General features: G+C 42.8%; 1 protein-coding gene across 3 annotated transcripts in view; it reads left to right on the top strand.

The window, feature by feature from the left end:
* The window catches only part of Ddr2 (discoidin domain receptor tyrosine kinase 2), a 130,454-nt gene that overhangs the window by 5,297 nt on the left and 104,348 nt on the right, over positions 1-20,809 (top strand). For all 3 annotated transcript variants that reach the window (XM_029538725.1, XM_029538724.1, XM_021197458.1), the window contains exon 2: positions 16,600-16,749. The gene's annotated coding sequence lies outside the window, so the exon portion shown is untranslated. The remainder of the gene's footprint in view (positions 1-16,599; positions 16,750-20,809) is intronic.

Below are 20,809 nucleotides of genomic sequence, written 5' to 3'. Positions count from 1 at the left end.
TCTTTTGCCTTACAAAAGCTTTGCAGTTTTATGAGGTCCCATTTGTCAATTCTTGATTTTACAGCACAAGCCATTGGTGTTCTGTTGAGGAATTTTTTCACCCAGGTCATTCTAATGTGGAGCAGAGATAAGCATTTGTGCTGGCACGAGTTTAAGGCATTTCAATTCAATTCTGTTTGACTTTTTCCCCCAAAATAACACAGCTCAACAAAGACATCTAGATAACTGCCCAGTGATATTTACTGGAACTCCAATGACCTGATGGTGAAACTGAGGGACTTTAAGCTGTTCCTTTTATTCACTGTATTTACATACATTTGAATATATTATGATCAAGGCTGCATACTATTTTGATGCTCGTTCTAAATTTTGTTTTCTGATCTTAATGTCTTACATAGAACCATTGAATGTTTTCATCTTTCTGTGTTGAATGTTTCCAACTTTCTGTAATTCTTCAGAGATGCAGAATCCTGTCAATTGACATAGTGTGTACTTGCTAGCTGGGCTCTCACTTTGTCGTGTAAACACAGGGGAACGTCAGCTTTGAGTATTGTCCTGGCCTGGAAGATGAACGTGCAAATAAGGATGTTGCAAAGATGGGATTAGACTGCTGCCACAAGGGTGAGCTTCTTCTAGAAACAAAGCTCTGTTGACAGTACACAGTCTTGTCACTGTGTTTCAAGCCTGCCTTAAACCTTTGCTGAGCCCTTTAAACTTGCCACTCAGAGGTCAGTGCCACTTGGTGTCTCCACAGAGTGATGGGTGGTGGTGGTAGGGGGGGCATGTGATGAGAAGAGCTTGCCAGGTGGCTGTCTGTCATATTATGAGGTTTTGGTCTCAACACCATTATTTTCCCATGTATTACTTGGGAAGTCCTATCTTCATTGAGCTACAATCTCAATTGTATTGCTCATCCACTTTTATTCTCTTTGTTTGGGGGTGGGTCACATAAAGTAATGGAAGCTGGAAAGCATTGTTTATACAACAATGGTAGGTGGGGTTACCCTTTGGTTTCTTTCACAGGAAGCTGTCCAGTAAAATTTGCTGAAGATTTGTTAAGTCTTTTGTAAAGACTTAAAAAAAAAAACCCTAATTGTGTGTGTATGTGTGTGTGCGTGTGCGCGCGTGTGCGTGTGTATGTGTATGTGTGTGTGTGTGTGTGTGTGTGTGTGTGTGTGTATGTCTGTATGTAAACACTGAGGTCAGAGAAGGTCACTGAATCCCCTGGAGCTGGAATTACAGGCAGCGAAGCACTGCCTGATGTATGTGCTGGGAACTGAACTCAGGTCCTCTGTAAGAACAGCAAGTGTTCTTAACCACTGAGCCACTGCTCCAACCTTCGGGTTTAGGGTCTTAATGGCATAGGAAAGTGGAATAAATTGAGATGGGAGATGGAGTAATCTAGTGCTTTTCAACTTTTCTTTTTAAATGTAGTATATTATGAATTTATAAAACATGAAACAGCTAATCTCTGAATTATCTTGTCTAAGGCAAAAAAGTTTCTCATTAGCCTTTTCTTCCCAAATAGTGTTATTTTCAAAAGCCACAGGTGTATTTTATGAAAATGTTAATTGATGTATAAAAAGCATATTTCTATCTATTATAAATTGTATAGCATTCTGGCATCATCTACCCTAATTTAGTTTTTCTCTATTGATTTAGTAATCCTTCAGCAAATATTTATTTGGTATCTACGTTCTAGGTTCTACATTTTAGCGATTATAGTAATTTATTATCATTTCTTTCTTTCTTTATATGAGTATGTCCATATTCATGTGTGGGTAAATCTCCTCAAGGAAGCCAGCCTGGCCAGCCAGTGAGCTCTAGAGCTCTGCCTGTTTCTTCCTCCCAGGACCAAGAATTGCAAGCACGCACAGCCATGCCAGTCCCTCTTTTTATAAAGCATGGCTTCTGGGCCATCCAACCTAGGTCCTTATGCTTGTGCAGGAAGCACTGTGCCCCCGGGGCCAGCATCACTGCCTGGCCCTTCATGGCTTTAGACAGTCGTTGCTTTAGGTTCTGGGGCATATCACACGGATTTGGACTAAGGCTGACTTGGAAAATGGTTATTCAAGGTTAGGTAATAAGATTTTGCACTTTCAGGTTTGCTGAAGTACAATTAAGTAATTCAGCAATAGGAATTCAGAAATGCTTCCTGTACGTGATCGGAGAGCCAGATGTTTTACAAAAAGACTGAAAGGATTGTGTTTTATTTATTACAATTTCCTTAAAAACTTAATAGGCTTTATATTTTATAGCAACTTTAGCTCTACAGAATAATTGAGAACAGAATATCAAGTTCTCCTAACCCTTCACTCTCTCACTTGGTTGCCCTGCTGGCAACATCTTGCATTGGTTTTTTTTATTTTTACCAACCATTCAATATGTACTTATTAAACATTTCATGTCCTCTGTTAGTTATTACAGAAGGATAAGAGGACTATATCACGTTTATTTCTTTCAAACCATGTATAATGATACGTGTTCATAGTTTAAGGTCCTGTTTATTTAAACAGCTGCTGTGCCCTTAGTGCTTGCCTCGCAGTGCTAGAGCTGGGGCATTGTAGGCACCCACTAACTGTGAGATATCAACAGGTAAAGGATCTACAAGTCAAACAGAATCTGTCTTTAGGACTTAGGAGACACAGATACACCCAGCAGTGACAGAAGACAATCTCAAAAGCAATACAGAGTAGTGCCTAAGCGAGGATAGGGGAGACAGGTTCAGCATAGGCAATTGAAACACTACCCCCATGGCCAGTGCCTTGGCTGGGGCGGACCAGGGGGAGCACAGGGAGCACTAAACTCCTCCTCATCTCTGTTGATTGTGTTGTCTCCATCAGCATCAAGTCACGCTTATCTCTCCATGTCTGCATCAAAGACTGAAAACAAACCACACAGCTCATGGCAAGGTTGGAGAAGGTGTGTGTGTGTGTGTGTGTGTGTGTGTGTGTATGTGTGTGTGTGTGTGTAATTGTGTGTATGTGTTTGTGATTGTGTGTATTTATGTTTGTGATTGTGTGTATGTGTGATTGTGTGTATTTGTGTGTATGATTGAGTGTGACTATGTGTGTGATTTTGTGTGTGTATGTGATTGTGCATGTGTGTGATTGTGTATGTGTGTGATTGTGTATATGTGAGATTGTGTGTGTGATTGTATATATGTGTGTGATCGTGTGTATGTGTGACTGTGTGTGTGATTGTATGTGTGTGTGTATGTGTGTATGTGTCATCATTGTGTGTGTTTGTGTGTATGTACCATCATTGTGTGTGTGTGTGTGTGTATGTGTGTGTGTGTGTGTGTGTGTGTGTGTGATTCTGGGATATCTAAAGCACCGTCACTCCGATACAAGCCCTTCACATTGCTTACCGGGAGTAAAATGAATTAGGATTTTGGTTTGTGAAAGGAACTCAGACCCCAACAGCCCTCATGGGAGCTGTGTCGAAATGCTTTGCCATCCTGCAACTTCATAGATGCTAATAAAACTTAGAGGGTGGGTCAGTGTTACAAAGATCCTTACAGGGCAACAACCAATATAATGAACAGAGGGCAGAAATTCAATTCTCTCCAGAAGTGCCAGCTCTTACTGGTGACCAGGTACAGCTCCGCTTGCTTGTTCATTGTTGAGTCAGACTTTGACTCTGTAGCCCAGGGTAGCCTGGAATTTGACTATAGAACTCAGATTGACCTGAACTCAGGATGATACTTCTGCCTCATCTTCCCAAGTGCTAGACTAAGCGGGTGTGCACTGCCACACCTTGCTCAGACACTTTTTAATCTTAGGATGTGTGGATTATATAGCTTTAAATTTATGAAGGTGATGATAATGTAAAAATAGCATAAAAGGAAATTAAAGAGAAATACAGATTGCTGCTTGCTAGCCTTGGCTGAATCGTGACGTACTCTTTTTACAGAAAGGAATTGCCTTTTCATTTTAAAAAATTCCAGTTCCCAACCCATGTCCTAGCAAGTTATTTGGGGGATATGGAGATCAACTGATGGTGAAGCTTATGTGTAGTCCTGAGATCATATGGTGGTGCGTACCTGTATGCTGGCTCTAGGAAGGCTGAGTCAGGAGAATCCTACTCAAGGCCAGCATATAGTAATACCCTGCTTCATTGAAATGATGTTTATATGGGGGAGCATATAGCCAGCATAGCTGACTCTATGATGATAAAGGAATACAGTTGAAGAGGTAGTACCATATAAGTTTAGGGTTCTCTATAAAGCTTTAGTAATCTAGACAGTACAGTACTAGCAAAGAACAGATGGATAGCTGTATGTAATAGCATGGAGAGCCCTAAATCAACCAACACAAATACATTCAGAGAGTATTGGATAAAGGAGTAAGAGCCATACAGCAAAGACAAGGAGTCTTTTTTCTTAGCAAACACAATGAATCTAGACAATCCCTGCCATCCTTCACAAAAGTTAAAGAGTATCCCAGATCCAACTGTACATTTGAAGCTACATGAAGGAGATAATAGATAAACTACACATCATTAAAATTAATAAACTTCCTTCTTGTTAAAGACAACGTCAAGATAAATAGGGATATCAGGCACAGTTTAGGGAAAAACATTTGCAAAAGACATAAACTAAGAAATACAATGAAAAGAGACATGCAACTCTGGAGCAAACAGACAGTTGCTTAAAAAAAATGATGAAATACTTGAAGTACACTTCAAGAGAGAGGGAGGGCAGGTGAGCAGGTGAGAAGGCATTCAACTGCACAGACCACAAAGGAATTGCAAGTTAAGCTAATCACACACACACACACACACACACACACACACACACACACACACACACATGCACACGCGCGCGCGCACACACACATGTGCACACACACACAGATGCACACGCACACACACACGTGTACACACATGTGCACACACACACACACACACACGCCAGATTCCCGTAAAGCTACACATGCTTTCACCATAGGCTGTAGCAATACACACTCTAATATTTGCTTAAATGACTTGGAAGACTTTGGCCACACAGAACTGCACATGAATTTTCACCACAGCTTTGTTCATAATTATCTGAATCTGGGGTAGCCAAAATATCCTTCAGTAGAAGAAGTGACATCTACTGATAGCAGCGGAGGTTAAGCTCCTGTGAAGGCAGGCAGCATAGGGGAAACATCCCCAGTGCTTGCTCAGTTCCTCTGTAACCCAGAACTGCTCTACAGAAAAGTGTAATTAAGAACATATTTTTCCACCGGGCAGTGGTGGCACACGCCTTTAATCCCAGCACTTGGGAGGCAGAGGCAGGTGGATTTCTGAGTTCGAGGCCAGCCTGGTCTATAGAGTGAGTTCCAGGACAGCCAGGGCTATACAGAGAAACCCTGTCTTGAAAAACAAACAAACAAAAAGAATATTTTTTTTCTCCGAGCCTGTGAGCACTAACACTATGATTCTATCTTTAGATCTTTCTTATCTGAAGGAAAGTATTGTGATATAATAATAGCTGGGAGTTATTTTTATTTCAAAAATGATTGATTATGTGTCTTTGAGAGCATCATTGTAGCAGTTGTATTTTAAGATTGAATATTATTATTTTACTTAATAAAGCAATGTGAAGCAGAAACTTTTAAGATTACCGATTCATCGCAAGTATTCAAGCACTCCAGGGGATATTTGATAAGATAAAAATCTTCTTGCCACATGACAACTATTACTTAAACGGCCATCATTTACATTATTTTAGCTATGACAACAGACAGGTAATCTCGCTTAATATCATCCTATCATAATATCATAAGATGTTATGGTTGAAAGTGCAGTAGACCAAGGGTTAATAGGCTGCAATTCTGACTTTAACTTTGCAAACTTTTAACAGTGAGACTTTGTATGACCATTGTTCACATCTTTGCACTTGAAATGTTCTTGTATGGGTTGGCAGGGTGGCTCTGCAAGTGAAGCTGCTTGGTGCCAAACACAGACCCGCCATAGCGAAGGGAAAGGACTGACTCTCAAGTCGCCACCACCACACATGTGCTGTGGTTCCCATACACGCACACACAGACACATGCATACACACAATAGATAAGTAGATGTAAAAACGTAATGTTCGTATCTAGAAAGAACATTACAAAATCCCAGTTGGGTTCTGCTAATCACTGCCTGGAACCAGCATCCGCACCCAGAGTCATTTCGCAGTAAAACCTTGAGACATAGGCGCTACTCTCTGAACAGATTCCTTTATTCCTGCACCTCAGCTAAATAATCCTCTTCTTAAAATGCAAGTTCCAGTTTCAGAGTGTTCATGCAGCTCAGATAATAATAATAATGTATATATTATAAAATATGTAAAATATATGATATTTACACACATTTTTATTAATTATTTACTTTTACATCTGGATCGAAGCTTCTTCTCCCCTCCTCTCTTCCCAGTCCCCCCTTCTTCCCTTTCCTCACCCCCAGCTACCCCTCCTCCCCTTCTCCTCTGAAAAGGGGAGACCTCCCATAGCTATCAACCAGCCTTGGCATGTCAAGTTGCAGTAAGACTAGGCACATTGGAATCTTCTCCTATTGATGTTACGGGAAAGGGATTCAAAGGCAGGCAGTGTAGTCAGATTGCACATTAGGAGTCCCTCATGAAGACACAGCTGCACAACTGTTACATATGCTCAGCTCAGGTCTTATTTATTGGAATTCCAAGGATTTTTTTGTCTAATTTTTGTCAGGATCATCCAGTTAAGCAAGGACCATACATAACTTAGGTGGTCTCTATAAATCACTTTGAGCAAAACCCATACATGAGTTCTTAACTGGCTCCTTAAAATAGGCTTTTTATATGCTCTCCACAGTTTTGACTTGGGAAATTTCTTGGGCAGGAGCGATGAAAGCCTCTCAATTCTGTTTTTGAGGACATAAACGAATTCGATGTCTGTTAATTGCTTACGCTGTCAGATCAGGAGTCAGGTCGTGCGGAAATGACCTAAGCGTTGAATGTACTGTTGGGAGCTCTGTGGTAAAATTCTATCTCTTATAAATTGTAACAATTGAAGAAAGATGCTGGTGTCTTCATGAATATGTTAAAATTATTATAGTTTAAAAATTAAATATTATAAAAGTATTAAAATTACATTTTAATAAAGGAAGAGAGACAGAGCCTTCTCACAGGTTGACAGAGGGGTAGACGTGGTTTCTGAGAAGTATTTTGTTAGGACTGTCCACTTGCCATCACGACACGAACACTGTGTGAGTCTAGTTTATAAGAAACAATTCAGTTTCTCAGGTGACCCGTTATTAATGCACTATTAATACATGTATAAATCTGGGGCTGGATAGATGGTTGGATAGAGGACACGAGTTCAGTTCTTAGCATCCATATGGCAGCCCACAGGCAGATGTAACTCCAGTTCTGGGGCTTCCTGTGTGTGCTCTATGCTGGCCTCTGTGGGCACCAAGGACTCACATGGTGCATATACATGCATGCAGGCAAACACTCATACAGATATGATAAAAAACTTTAAAATATTTTTGTAATGTATAAATATGAAACTTAGGGTACTTCTAGTGCTTATAAACTCATAGGTAACCATAAAGCTAAAATAAATTTATTAGTGCAAGCTAAAGTCAATTTATTGGTTAAATCAGGTTGTAATGTGTCAGATGATGGGGCTCTGTTTGAATCCATCACGAGTGAGGAAGTTAGTGGCTGGAACTGAACAGCCTTTTACTTGTAACTTGAGTTTATTATTTAAATATATTAATACTTATGCAGAGAAGGGTTGCCTGCGTAGCCTCGAGGGTTTATAAACTTAGAAAACTTGGATCCAACCAAAATGCAGTAGCAGTTAATCATCAAATGTTAGTTTTAAAGGATATCATTTGACCATTTACTAAATTGCTGTATTAATTACTCATCTCATTTCTGTGACCAAATGCCCTCCTCTAAAAATACATCTTAAAGAAAGGGCTGATTTTCACTCATGGTTAGTGGATTCGGACCATCATGGCAGGGGGCAGGCAGAGCAGGCATTGTGGGGAGTGTGGCTCTAGCAGGAGTGTGGCTCTAGCAGGAGTGTGAGGCAGACACTGGGACCACAGTCAGGAAACATAGATGGATGCTGTAGTCTGCTTTTTCCATTTCTCTTTTCTTTTTAATCCAGTCTGGGACCCCAGTCTATGGGAATGGCAATGCCTGTCTTCAAGGTAGGATTTTCCTCCTTAATAAACTTCCTGGACATTCTCTCAAGGGAAGGTCTGCAGTGCATCTCCTAGGAGATTCCAGTGACCATTAAGATAAAGTATCACAATTGCTAAGTCCCTTGAAGATGAGCTTAACATTGTGGGGACAATTAAAACTGGGACTAAATGTGCATTTAACCCCATTGCTAATAGAAGCTGAATGAAATCATTCTGGTGTGTGTATGTTTCTGCCCTAGCTTTCTGTGTATAAGCTAGTACACGCTGCCATGTAAGATGTCAGATTCCAAAGCTCACATCTGCCCGCAGCAGGACAGCTGTGCCTGAATAGACTAAACTGCCTCCTGTCCAGCAGAGACTCAGTTTCCCCACCGCTTCTTCTCTTTCCAGAGTGGGTTGATCTGGCTTTTGTTTGATGTTTGCACAACTACAAACACAAATGAATCTCTATGTCTAAGACTGAATGGATGTTGCCACCTAGCTCTCTCTTATACTAAACGTTAAACTAGAGAATTGAAGATATAGTCATTTTATAAATTCTAGAAATCCTGTGGGCTTCAAGAATACATTGACAATAACCTATTATGAGAAAACTAATGTAGGGTTCTGGAATGGCTAGTCCCTGTCAATCTGACATAAGCCAGTAATCTGGGAAGAAGGAACCTCTGCTGAAAAAAATGTTTCCAGCACAGAGTCTTGGAAGAATGTCTGTGCAGAATTTTTTTGGTTCATTATTGACATGGGAGGGCCCAGCACATTGTGGGTGGTGCCACCATTGGTAGTCCTCCGTTGTATAAAAAAGCAGGCTGAGCAAGCCATAGAGAGAACACAAGCCTGAAAACAGCATTCCTTCATAACCTCAGTATCACTTACTGCCTCTAGGTTCCTCCTTGAGTTCTTACCTTGCCTTCCCTCAGGGATGGGGCATGAACTGTAAGCTAAGCAAACCCTTTCTTCCTGTCTTTGTCAGGGTTTCTATTCCTAAACAAAACATCATGACCAAGAAGCAAGTTGGGGAGGAAAGGGCTTATTTAGTTTACACTTTCTGCATTGCTGTTCATCACCAAGGAAGTCAGGACTGGAACTCAGGCAGGTCAGAAAGCAGGAGCTGATGCAGAGGCAATGGAGAGATATTCTTTACTGGCTTGCTTCCCCTGGCTTGCTCAGCCTGCTCTCTTATAGAACCCAAGACTACCAGCCCAGAGATGGTCCAACCCACAAGGGGACCTCCCCACTTGATCACTAATTGAGAAAATGCCTTGCAGCTGGATCTTGTGGAGGCATTTCCCCAACTGAAGCTCCTTTCTCTGTGATAACTACAGCTGTGTCAAGTTGACACAAAGCTAGCCAGTACAATTGACCCCTTGTCAACTTGACACACAAACACATCTAACCCTTGAACGCCAGGATTCCACCTGTCTCTACCTCCTCAGCACACCAGTGGACCTGACTTTTTTTTAATGTGGGTCTTGAATATTGAACTTAGGTCCTGCTTGTGTGGCAGATGATTTATTGGATAAGCCACACTTCTGTTCACAAGCACAGCTATTTTACAATTAACCCTAAATGTTTTTCTTTTTCTTTTTAAAAACTAGGCCAGCCTTCCATCTGGCTTTCAAACTTCCAATATGCTTCAGACTCACCCAAAATGCTTAAAATATATATATCAGGCTTTGCTCCAGCCAATGAATAGGAAATTTCCAGCCAGTGTCCAGGGGGTCACTATTTGTTTTAGCGGCCTCCTTCAGGCGGGTCCGTACACACTGTGAGTAAAACACCTGCATTTGACGACAGATGACTCAGGTACCAGGATTGGTTGGTTTGTTTGCTTGTTTGTTTTGTAGTTGTTGTTAAAAGGAATCTGTACTTGCATATTAGTATGCTGATTACAAAATGATAGTGATACAATTAAAAGAACGAAGGAAGGAAATCGATGTTGCCAGGAAGGAAAGCCTTCTTGGGATGAATTTTGTTGATCAGCCTCTTTGGACTGTTAAGAGACAGGACAGCTGACACACCCTGTCTAGACCCCCCCCCCCCCACTGGAGCCAAGGCAAGAAGCTGATGGAGAAGTGGTAGAAAGCTCTGCTCTGTCTTTAGGAAAATTATTGAAATTCCCTGGGTCCTCTAAGAGGACTTTTTCCTCGCTATTTTCAAAGACGGAGATCATTTTAACTATAAAGATCTATTCTAAATGCTTTTGCGTTCTCAAAAGAGGTTAGTATTCCTAGTTTTTGACTTGAAGTGTTGTAGGCTTTAAAGTTGCATGCTTAATTTATAGTCATGAGACAAATATGGACCCTTTCTTTTGTCCACCAAGATACTTTCCGGTTACTTTCTAAGTACACTTGAGAAGCACGATGTTTTCCCTTCCCAGGCTTAGTATGGGTCAAGAAATGCAGGAACCTGTTAAAGAGCAAGACATGCAAACATAGGAGAGTTGGAGTGAGTGAATCACTTCTTCCACCTCAGGGCTGTGGGGGGGAGGCTGGAAGGTAAGAACCAGAAGAAATTGGAGAGGCTGAGACAGCAGACATGCAGAGCTCAGCAGTCACGCTGCACGGGTGGCTAGGGTGTCAGCGGAAGGGGAGCCCAAGGTGATGGGGAACTAGTTGGGGGAGAATGTAGTGCCTTGTGTCGCACTGTTAAGGTGTCAGTGAGGGACCCTGGTTGTTTCAGAGTTTTGAAGAATTCCTTTCTGTGAAAGCGAAAGCAGTGTTGTCTTAAGAAGATGAACAGGACAGCATCTTGTAAGGGAAATGGCAGGAGAGAAGGAGTTAGGTAGGGGATTCATTAGAAAGCTTCTTTCAGAGGTCCCTGCAGGACTTTGAGTCCTGACGTGTTAGATCAGGATGGTGAAGACCTAGAGCAGACATGGAGGGACCTAACTGGATAGAGAGTGCTTTTGTTAACAGAGAACAGAAAGACACTCTCATATTAGCTGAGGCTGAGCACACAAGATCCTGTGGATGGAGCCCAGTGTCTTTAGCCTAGGATCAGAGTTCCGGAGGACCGTGTGGCCACCTCACCCTTTGCTGCTGGCAGTGCATGTGGCTCTATTTACTCGTTTCTTTTCCTTCCCTTGCATCTCATGGCTTCCTTACTAGGTCCCCCACAAGCAAGAGCACTCTATGGGAACATTTTGCTTGAGATAGCAAAAGGAATTCTTGCTAATGAGGTTTATGTTGTCCAGAGTACAACCTTTGGAAAATTGTGACATGTTAGTAGATAACAAAGCAATGGGGTAGAGGTGAGAGTCCCGTGATCAAGTGAATTTGGAAAATGCTGTGAGAGATTTAATAGGTTTCTTTCTTTTCATATGGTAGCAAATGCATTGCTTGGAGCTGGGGAGATGGCTTAATTTGTAACGTGCTGATGTGAAAACTTGGTGTTGGGATTTGATTCCCAACACCTCGGTAAAAAGCTAGCCATGGTGCCAGATGCTTGTAATCTCAGCATCGGGGAGGCTGAGACCCCTGGCGCTTGCTGGTCAGCTAGTCTAGTCAAATCAGTGAGTTCCAGATTCAATGACTGTCTCAAAGACAGGGTGGAGGGTGATAAGAAAAACAACTAAAAACTGACCTCTGGCCTCTACATGCACCTGCCTGCCTGCACATATGTGCACATGAACATGTACACATGCATGAACATTATGATACAGAGAGAGAGAGAGAGAGAGAGAGAGAGAGAGAGAGAGAGAGGGAGAGAGAGAGAGAGAGACTTATCATAGAGGGTAGATTGTGGTATGTCACAAGCTTCCTGAACCATGGGCTCTTTTCAGAGGGAACACCCCAGGGGAAAAGAAATGCACAGACATATGGCAAAATCAGGCACTGGGGAAGGCATCTTAGAAATAGCCTCTTTTTTTTAAAAAAAAAAAAAACTTTATTTTATTAGATATTTTCTTCATTTACATTTCAAATGCTGTCCCGAATGTCCCCTATACCCTCCCCCTGCCCTGCACTCACTCCCACTTCCCACTTCTTGGCCTTGGCCTTCCCCTGTATGGAGCATATAAAGTTTGCAAGACCAAGGGGCCTCTCTTCCCAATGATGGCCATCGAGGCCATCTTCTGCTATATATGCAGCTAGAGACACGAGCTCTGGGGGTACTGATTAGTTCATATTGTTGTTCCACCTATAGGGTTGCAGACCCCTTCATTTCCTTAGGTAATTTCTCTAGCTCCTCCATTGGGGTCTCTGTGTTCTATCCTATAGATGACTGTGGGCATCCACTTCTGTATTTGCCAGGCACTGGCATAGCCTCACAGAGATAGCTATATCAGGGTCCTTTCAGCAAAATCTTGCTGGTATATGCAATAGTTCTCTGCTTTTGGTGGCTGATTATGGGATGGACCCCCGGGTGGGGCAGTCTCTGGATGGTCCATCCTTTTGTCTTAGCTCCAAACTTTGTCTCTGCAGCTTCTTCCATGGGTATTTTATTCCCTATTTGGGGGAGGAATGAAGTATCCACGTGTTGGTCTTCCTTCTTCGTGATTTTCTTGTGTTTTGGAGATTGTATTTTGGGTATTCTAGGTTTCTGGGCTAATATCCACTTATCAGTGAGTGCATATCAAGTGAGTTCTTTTATGATTAGGTTACCTCACTCAGGATGATATCCTCCAGATACATCCATTTGCCTAAGAATTTCATAAATTCATTGTTTTTAATAGTTGAGTAGTACTCCGTTGTGTAAATGTACCACATTTTCTGTATCCATTCCTCTGTTGAGGGACATCTGGGTTCTTTCCAGCTTTTGGCTATTATAAATAGTGCAGCTATGAACATAGTGGAGCATGTGTCCTTATTACCAGTTGGAATATCTTCTGGGTATATACCTAGAAGAGGTATTGCTGGATCTGCCGGTAGTACTATATCCAGTTTTCTGAGGAACTGCCAGACTGATTTCCAGAGTGGTTGTACAAGCTTGCAATCCCACCAACAATGGAGGAGTGTTCCTCTTTCCCCACATCCTCGCCAGCATCTGCTATCACCTGAATTTTTGATCCTAGCCATTCTGACTGGTGTGAGTTAAAATCTAAGGGTTCTTTTGTTTTGCATTTCCCTGGTGATTAAGGATGTTGAACATTTAGAAATCAGCCTCTTAATTCTAGAAGTTTTAATGTAATGGAAAGAAACAAGAGGCTGGGATTTGGGTCTGGAATGTACAAACTGACAACCCGGGGCAAGTCACTGGGCTCCTCTCAACCTCTCAACCCCAGTGTCTGTGGCTTTTTTTTTAAATATTATATGGATCCTCAAGGTCCTTTCAAGGGATCTGAGATCATGTGTATATTCAGAAGAAGGAGTGATCTGTGATTTTTCTGCTCTATAATAACTAGTAGTGGAAACAGGAAGGAGAGGCAATGGGGACAGTGACAAGATGATGAGTAAGATGTGGTTTGAGCCCCTGAGCTGATTACATGGTTGGGCATGACACTGCTGGCTGGTGCGGCAGAGACAAAGGGAGTCTGTAGCTTGTTCCCAGACCTCTGTCACACCACTTTGCCATGTGCTGCATGGGCAGCATCCTCGAGGCTAAGGCAATGAATGCTCATCCCCAGTGCTCACTCACACAGCCTCAGTTTTTCTTTGTAGATGCTGTGTGACCTTGGATAGATCAGCCTTCTGGATTTGGGGTTCTTCATCTGCAAAAAATAAGGAGCTTAATTTTGGGTCAGAGTCCCTGATGTTTTGTAAGAAAGAACTGTTTTTAAATAGTTCCAAGACTTTCATCAAAGATATAAAGGGTACATAGGTATTTTCCTTACTTAGTGCCAGCAGTGGACCCAAAGAGTGTTCTTGGTCTTCTCCTTCTTTAGTCTTCTCATCTACTTCAAACATTTATTCCTGATTTAGGTAGTTAATTCAGCCATGTATGGACAGCCTCAGACTCACTAGATTGCCAGGCTCAGTTTTGTGCCTCTTTACATGCAATGTCTATCTTTTTCTCTCCATGGGAAACCAAATTGTTTAGGCTCAGCCTTTCTTCATGAACAAATCCTTCTTTTGGTTTTCCCAGTTACAAAAAAGTAAGGATTGTGTTTCTGATCTCCTGTAGGCAAGAAGCGCAGGCTTCTGGGACTTCTTCCTTCCTTCTCCTGTTGCTAGTCACAGGGTCACTCTCAACTATGCCTACATTGTTGTTGTTGTTGTTATTATTATTATTTATCATACTCTATATTATTTTTTGTCTCTGATGCTGTCAATACCACAGGTCAGGTTCTATCTGGTTATTATGCTCTCTGTCTCTCCTTTAAAGTCATTCACATGCCGCATTCAGCCCTACAGAGCTTCCCATAGCCTTTGTCTGAACCACTCAGGCTGCTGGCATTCATGGCCCTGTCCCCACCTTGACCGTCAACTATCTTCCAGCTCTCTCAGTTACTTTCCTGTTCCTGGCTTCCAACCAACCATTGATTGGTATCAGCCCACAACCTGTCTATCCAGATACTCCCTTCTCAGCCTTTCATTCTATTCTTTTTGCCTAACCAAGTCCTAGTAATATCTCAAGAGATAGCTTAAACAATGCCTTCCTTCTCCAGCAACAAACTCTCAATCCCATTCGGTGCTTCTCAGGAGCAATCACAATATCACTTAGGTTTCTTGGCAAGTCTTTGAAGATAATAGCTTTAGAACTAAAACCCTAAATTGTAAAGACTGTTGTGGGACTCTGGCTTAGAGAAGCCCAGGACCATGGTCTTGCCTGGGTCTTACTTTCTTCCTAAGTGCTTTTCTTTCCCTTAATTCTTGTGCTTCAAATCTGTATTACAATATCTTCAATAAAACCTAAACCCTGTTCCACACTGACTTGACTTGACATTCTTTGCTGCCATTTACTTGAGTTGAGGTCCCTAAAAGATGAAAGGAAGTCCCTAGGCTGCTAGGGATGACAGCATAGTGCCTTATCTTCATGTCTGCCACTGCTGATGTGTGCAGAGTTTAATATCCGAGGGATCCACTGTAAACTTAGTTAATTGTATGAGTTGGGTTCTCCCTTAGCTTCTAAATCAGGAAAGTTGTAAGCCAACAGAATTACCCATTTGCCATCTTTGTGCTACAGGGAAGTAGCTTTCAGAAGCAGGGCCTTGCTCTCCCCTCATGTCAACACGATGTTGATGAGAGGGGATTCTACTCATAATCAGCCCTGTGCACAGGACCCCTGATCTAAGGCATGCTTAGAAATAAGCCCTGCCATGAAATGACAGGCATCTAGGGCACCTAGGGCGAAGTTTAGCTGTTCTGAGAGTTGGAAGATTTCAGCTGTGTGCTTTGTTAGGAAACCAAAAGATGGAGAAAGCTGTCTTTAGCCACATAGCATCTATTCTTATTTTGTGTGACCACTCTGTGCCTATTAGGAAATAATGCTTATGTTGGCATTCTGCAACCCCTCTGACCCATAGGCACCACATAAGGTGCATACACACACACACACACACACACACACACACACACACACACACACTTGCACACACACATGCGCGCGCGCACACACACACATACACACAAAGTGTCTATGTGTGTATGTGTGTGTGTGCTCATATTCATTATGACTCAGTGGATCAGTGGAAATGGAGGCAACTGCAAAAAAAGCATAACTTAGAATTTGCCCTAACTTGTAAAATAGAGGAACCAAGGGAAATGTACAGTTTGGTGCCATTTGACCTTATATACCTATACTTAAATCTGTACATTCATACCAAGCATGCATACATACACACACACACACACACACACACACACACACACACACACACACACACACACTATATGTAGAGTATTTCTAGAAAACAATTCAGAACAGATAACCAATTGCATCCAGGGCAAAAGAATGATAGTCTGAGGTTCCCATGAGACTTTTCCTCACGTGGGATGCAATATGGGATCCCTTCAAGTGCTCAAGGTTCATTTGGAAGATCCACGTGATAAAGTTATTTTCATGACAGTGCCAAGACATCTCTTACTGTCTCCACCCTCTCTTTTTGCTGTGAGTGCACAGAAGAGCTTTCCAGAGGTTAACTGACATGTGATACTACAACAAATTGAATCCAGAAGCAGATATGATAATCCAGCTATTTTTGATGAAGCCAGATGTTTGTGATATCAAAAATGTAAAACAATGTTGTTCTTTCATAAGGCTTCCCAGGAAGAATTTATTTTTTGTAGCATTTAATATTCATGTTAACATAATTGTCATCAAGGAGTATATAATAAATTTTAAATGCTCCATTTTAATTTATAAATCAATCAATATCAGGAGATAGACTTGAAATCCCCTTGAGATTCTCTGGGATATGTCCAGCCCCATAAGAACCTGGGGTGCTTGGGATCTCTGCTGTGTACTGTGGGTGGGGCTGCTAAGAAGGAACAAAATGTGAATGAAACAAAACTTTGCAATAAAATATGACTTTTCTTTCCCTCTCCCCTCAAGGAGAATCTACAAGCGACCTGACACTTGGTGCTCTAGAGCATTCTGAGGCTCGCTATCTGACTTCTAAAGAAGCTGAAGTAATTGAGGAGGAGCAGGGGCCCTCTGTTTCCAAGGATTCTGTTCTACAGAGAATGTTCTGCACCCACTGATGTAAGTAGTCACTCGCTGGAGCTCTGTTGCACATGAGATTGAGAGTCATGGTGGTGTCGTGTTGAAACTTGTCTGTCTTGGACTTACCCATCCCAGCACTCGAGGGAATGCTGGGTTCCTGGGTGTGATTTCTAATATTACAATCTCAATAATTGTTATAAGTTGCTCTATTTCAACAATACTTCGAAGTGACTCACAAGAAAATGATATTGAGGACCACCAAAACTGGGGTCTAGAGCAGCAATCCGAACTCCAGTTTTAGAAGAGTAAATAATAGCAATACGCATCTCAGAGATGCTGCAGATTTAGACACCGAGTCAGGACTTGAGGCATAAAGAGAAGCATGCTACATTGCAGAGATTTTTCCAGAGAGTTTCCCTGTTGGCCGGACTTCATTTCTGGTCTCCACGGGACTTCTCACTTCACACTTTGGGCAGGTCACATCTCACCAGTGAATCTAACAGTGTGGCAGCTTCACAAAGCTGGGTCTTTTCTAGCATAGGGCTCACGGATATCAGAATCATGTCCCCTTTAAGCTGGAGCTGTATCTCCAGGACCTAGCATAGGGGCTGGCACATGGAAGATGCTCACCGAAGATGTTCAAGATCAGAGCCTTGGGGTTTAGACCTGACTCTGAGACCTTCCCATTCAGGAGCTCACTGAACTAAGATGTATCATCTCCTTTGTGCCTGCATCTTCACCTGGCATATGGAGACTGCTCAGTGGGGACTGCCTTAGACTTGCCTGTATCCCATACTGCCTCTGGAATACTGTTGAGTGTGTGAATGACAGCAAAGCGGGTGGAACTGTGGAATAAGTGATTCCTGAGTACAGGGAAACTTCAGTGCCCCTTCCTTAGACCCTACCCAAGGAAATCTCTTCTGTTGCAGGGATTCTTGACTATGTACATGTTCCTGTTTCTGATCAAGGGAGATTCCTCACTATTCGTTGCCTCCTTGTGGCGATGCCATGGTTTAATGAAGTCTTTCTGCAGATTGCTGCATCAGGCTTCATCTTGCTTGCCTTGTTTTCTTTTCTTCCTTCCTTTGATAGACTCTTAACTGGAGCCTTCACAGGGGATGGTCGTTTCAGAATGAGTAATTCATAGCTATACTTAGCTACTAATCAGAAGTTATTGTGGGCTTTGTCTATTCCATTAGATTTCCCAGAGTTATTCGTCTATGACTCATTCTGCGCTACCATTCAGGGGTTCTGATTGTGGTCTCACTTCCTCTCTTCCATCTGAAATATCTATTTCCAGGAGCCATTATTTCAATATGAAAGGCATGTGCTAAACACAGCCCAGTGACATGAGACTTGGTTTGGGTTGTGTGTGTCGCCCCCCCCCCCAATCCCCAATCTCTTCCATGGCATTGTACCTGGGAGCTATCTCAGGCTCTTTCAGGCAAAAGCCTTTTTTGTTAAGAATCTAAGTTCTTTTGAGCTGCCAGAAACAATAAGAGGGCTATTAGTGTGTGTGTGTGTGTGTGTGTGTGTGTGTGTGTGTGTGTGTGTGTGGTGGGGGAGGTTGAGGTTGGGGAGTTGGGATAGAGGAGAGGGACAGAGGGAAAGTTAGAATCAGGAGAAAGGACAGAGTCAGAATGGAAGACATGGGGAGAAAGTGAGCAGACCAAGGAAGAGAGAGAAGAGGTGAGAAGAAGGCAAGCTGGCCAGTCCTACCTTCATCTCAAAGACTACAGTTCTGAAGCAGCTGACGGCATCCCCTGGGAGCGCTAATGTCCACCATGGAGCAGGCTCTGTGCTATGAAGCCTGTGCTTCAACCACACAAGCAAGCAGAGCGCTAGGAGTTTAATCGCCCAAGGCTGCAGTTAACTTCCGCTATCAGAATCCACTGTGTAAGACTGTCAAAAAGCAGGTGGCCACACAGCTCAAGTTCCAGATGACCTATGAACAACTCCTTTTCCTGTGTGTTTCAGTTCGGATGATGATTATATGGTCATTGTACTCATAAGTAACTGATTACTGTTAAGCTCTAAGCAGACAAACAGTTGCGTCCTTTCTGGTTGATAATGTGGCCAATGAGAATTTCTCCTTGAGTTTTCAAGTTCCCAGCTTGGTTTTCCCTCATGCCTTAGATGAATCTTCCTCATCATTCATCTGTGGTGGGTGACAGTGGTCCCATGTGTTCTGGAAGAAATGTGCTCTAGGACATATAGACAGCACTGCCTGGGGTGTTGGAAGTGGCAATGGATGAAGGTTGAATAGAAACAAACCTGGGAGCCATGTGCTGGCTACTGAGTACGTTATGGCCGAGGTAAAGGAGACACCGTGATCATACGGATGACGAGTTGTGTCAGGTTTAGTTTAGAAAAGGCAGGATCTGGATAAGTAACTAATTAGAGAGGATCCACCGCTATCATAAGTATGCCAGCAGAGAGTGATGGACTAGAAACGGAGGCAAGCAAATCTGTCAGAGGGGAATTGAGGTAAAACACGACCAGGTTGGCTTAGACATTTCTGGATTAACAGTGCTCCAGCAGTGCTCCCACGGTGCTCCCACACGTATCAGTTTGGACAGACGTCAGCAACATAATCAAAGCACTGGCGGCTGGGGGTCAGTAAGCTCTGTTGGTGCTGAGAGTCAAGAACTTTGAATGGTAAGCTTACTTTTAATGAAACGGGGATGGTGGTTATTGGGTGTCTGAGACAGTCTAGGGATTATGGACGTGGTTGGAAGGGAAAGAAGTAGAACTATGTTAATAAGAGACAATTCCAGCTAAGTATTCATGGGCAAAAACAAGGGAGGGAGAGAGAGACAGAGACAGAGACACACGAGAGAGACACACAAAGAGAGTCAAACTGAGACAGACAGGGAGAGGGAGAGACAGAGAGACAAACAGAGACAGAGAGAGACAGACATGCAGAAGGAGAGAGACAGAGAGATAGAGATGGAGAGGAGAGAGAGACATAGAGACAGAGACAGAGAAAGACAGGGAGAAGGAGAGAGACAGAGAGATGGAGAAGGAGAGAGAGGGAGAGGGAGAGGGAGAGGGAGAGGGAGAGGGAGAAATAGAGACAGAGACAGAGATGGAGAGAGAGACAGAGAGAAATGGGGAGAGAGAGACACAGAGAGATACAGAGACAGAGAGAGACAGAGACAGATAGACAGACACACACACACACAGAATTGCATATGCTCAGGTGGGTAGTGACAATGGCATCTGATTCTGGAATATTATAGAAGAACTGCCCTAAGGCTTGAAGGCATGGAGCTGCAGCTTAATGTTGGCGCTAGGAAGAACTTCAACACGTAGAAGGGAGGGTGTGTGATCGGTTGTTATTGTTGGAGTTGGCTTAGGCCACAAGGACCCAGAGAGACCTGGCCGGGCACGTGAAGTGGAGAAGAGAGGAAATAGCAGTCTACTTGGAGCAGAGGGTGGGTGGAGGAGCAGTGGATAAGGTTGCAGAGGAGAAGAGCTGCCAGAGGGACAGAGCCCTGGCTGCTGGCTGGGGTAAGACATCTGGATGCCATGTTGGGGACTCAGCATTTGTGCTGTCCTTGCTCTGGTGGGAGGGGGACGTCACCTCTAGAGACCTTTATTCCTGGTGTCTGTCCGTTTGAGTGAAGGTAGTTCTGAATGAGGTTTGAGATATCATAAACATAAAATTTCAGGAGAAAGATATACTTGGGGGGGGGGAACAAAATATATACACATGACATATTTTGAACTAGTGTTTTCTAAGATTTCAATCTGTTAGTTTTGCTTTGATCTTTAAGAACCAGCCACAAACTCTGTTGCTCTTTGAGCAGAACATGGGCTGCCAGCAAGACATATTGCTTTCATAGTTTCAACTCTCAGTCTTAGAAGTTTGCATATCATATTGACTATTTTAGCTCCCATTTGTGGGCTGTGGAGAATAAAGTTAAGTGTCCCTTGATGGCGGTGTTCACTGGATTGCTACCGAAGCCTGAACCTAATCTTAGTCCCTGCTTCCCAGGGCACAGGGCTCCTGTTTCCTTCCTTCAAATAGATGGTAGGGAATTAGAGAGCACTGGTTCCCTAAAGTTACCCTCTTGTTTTCACACGTGCGCTGATA

The sequence above is a fragment of the Mus pahari genome, chromosome 5, assembly GCF_900095145.1.
Source record: "Mus pahari chromosome 5, PAHARI_EIJ_v1.1, whole genome shotgun sequence".
Lineage (NCBI taxonomy): Eukaryota > Metazoa > Chordata > Mammalia > Rodentia > Muridae > Mus > Mus pahari.
The sequence above is the reverse complement of the archived record's forward strand: the minus strand, read 5'-3'. Positions and strand labels throughout refer to the sequence as shown.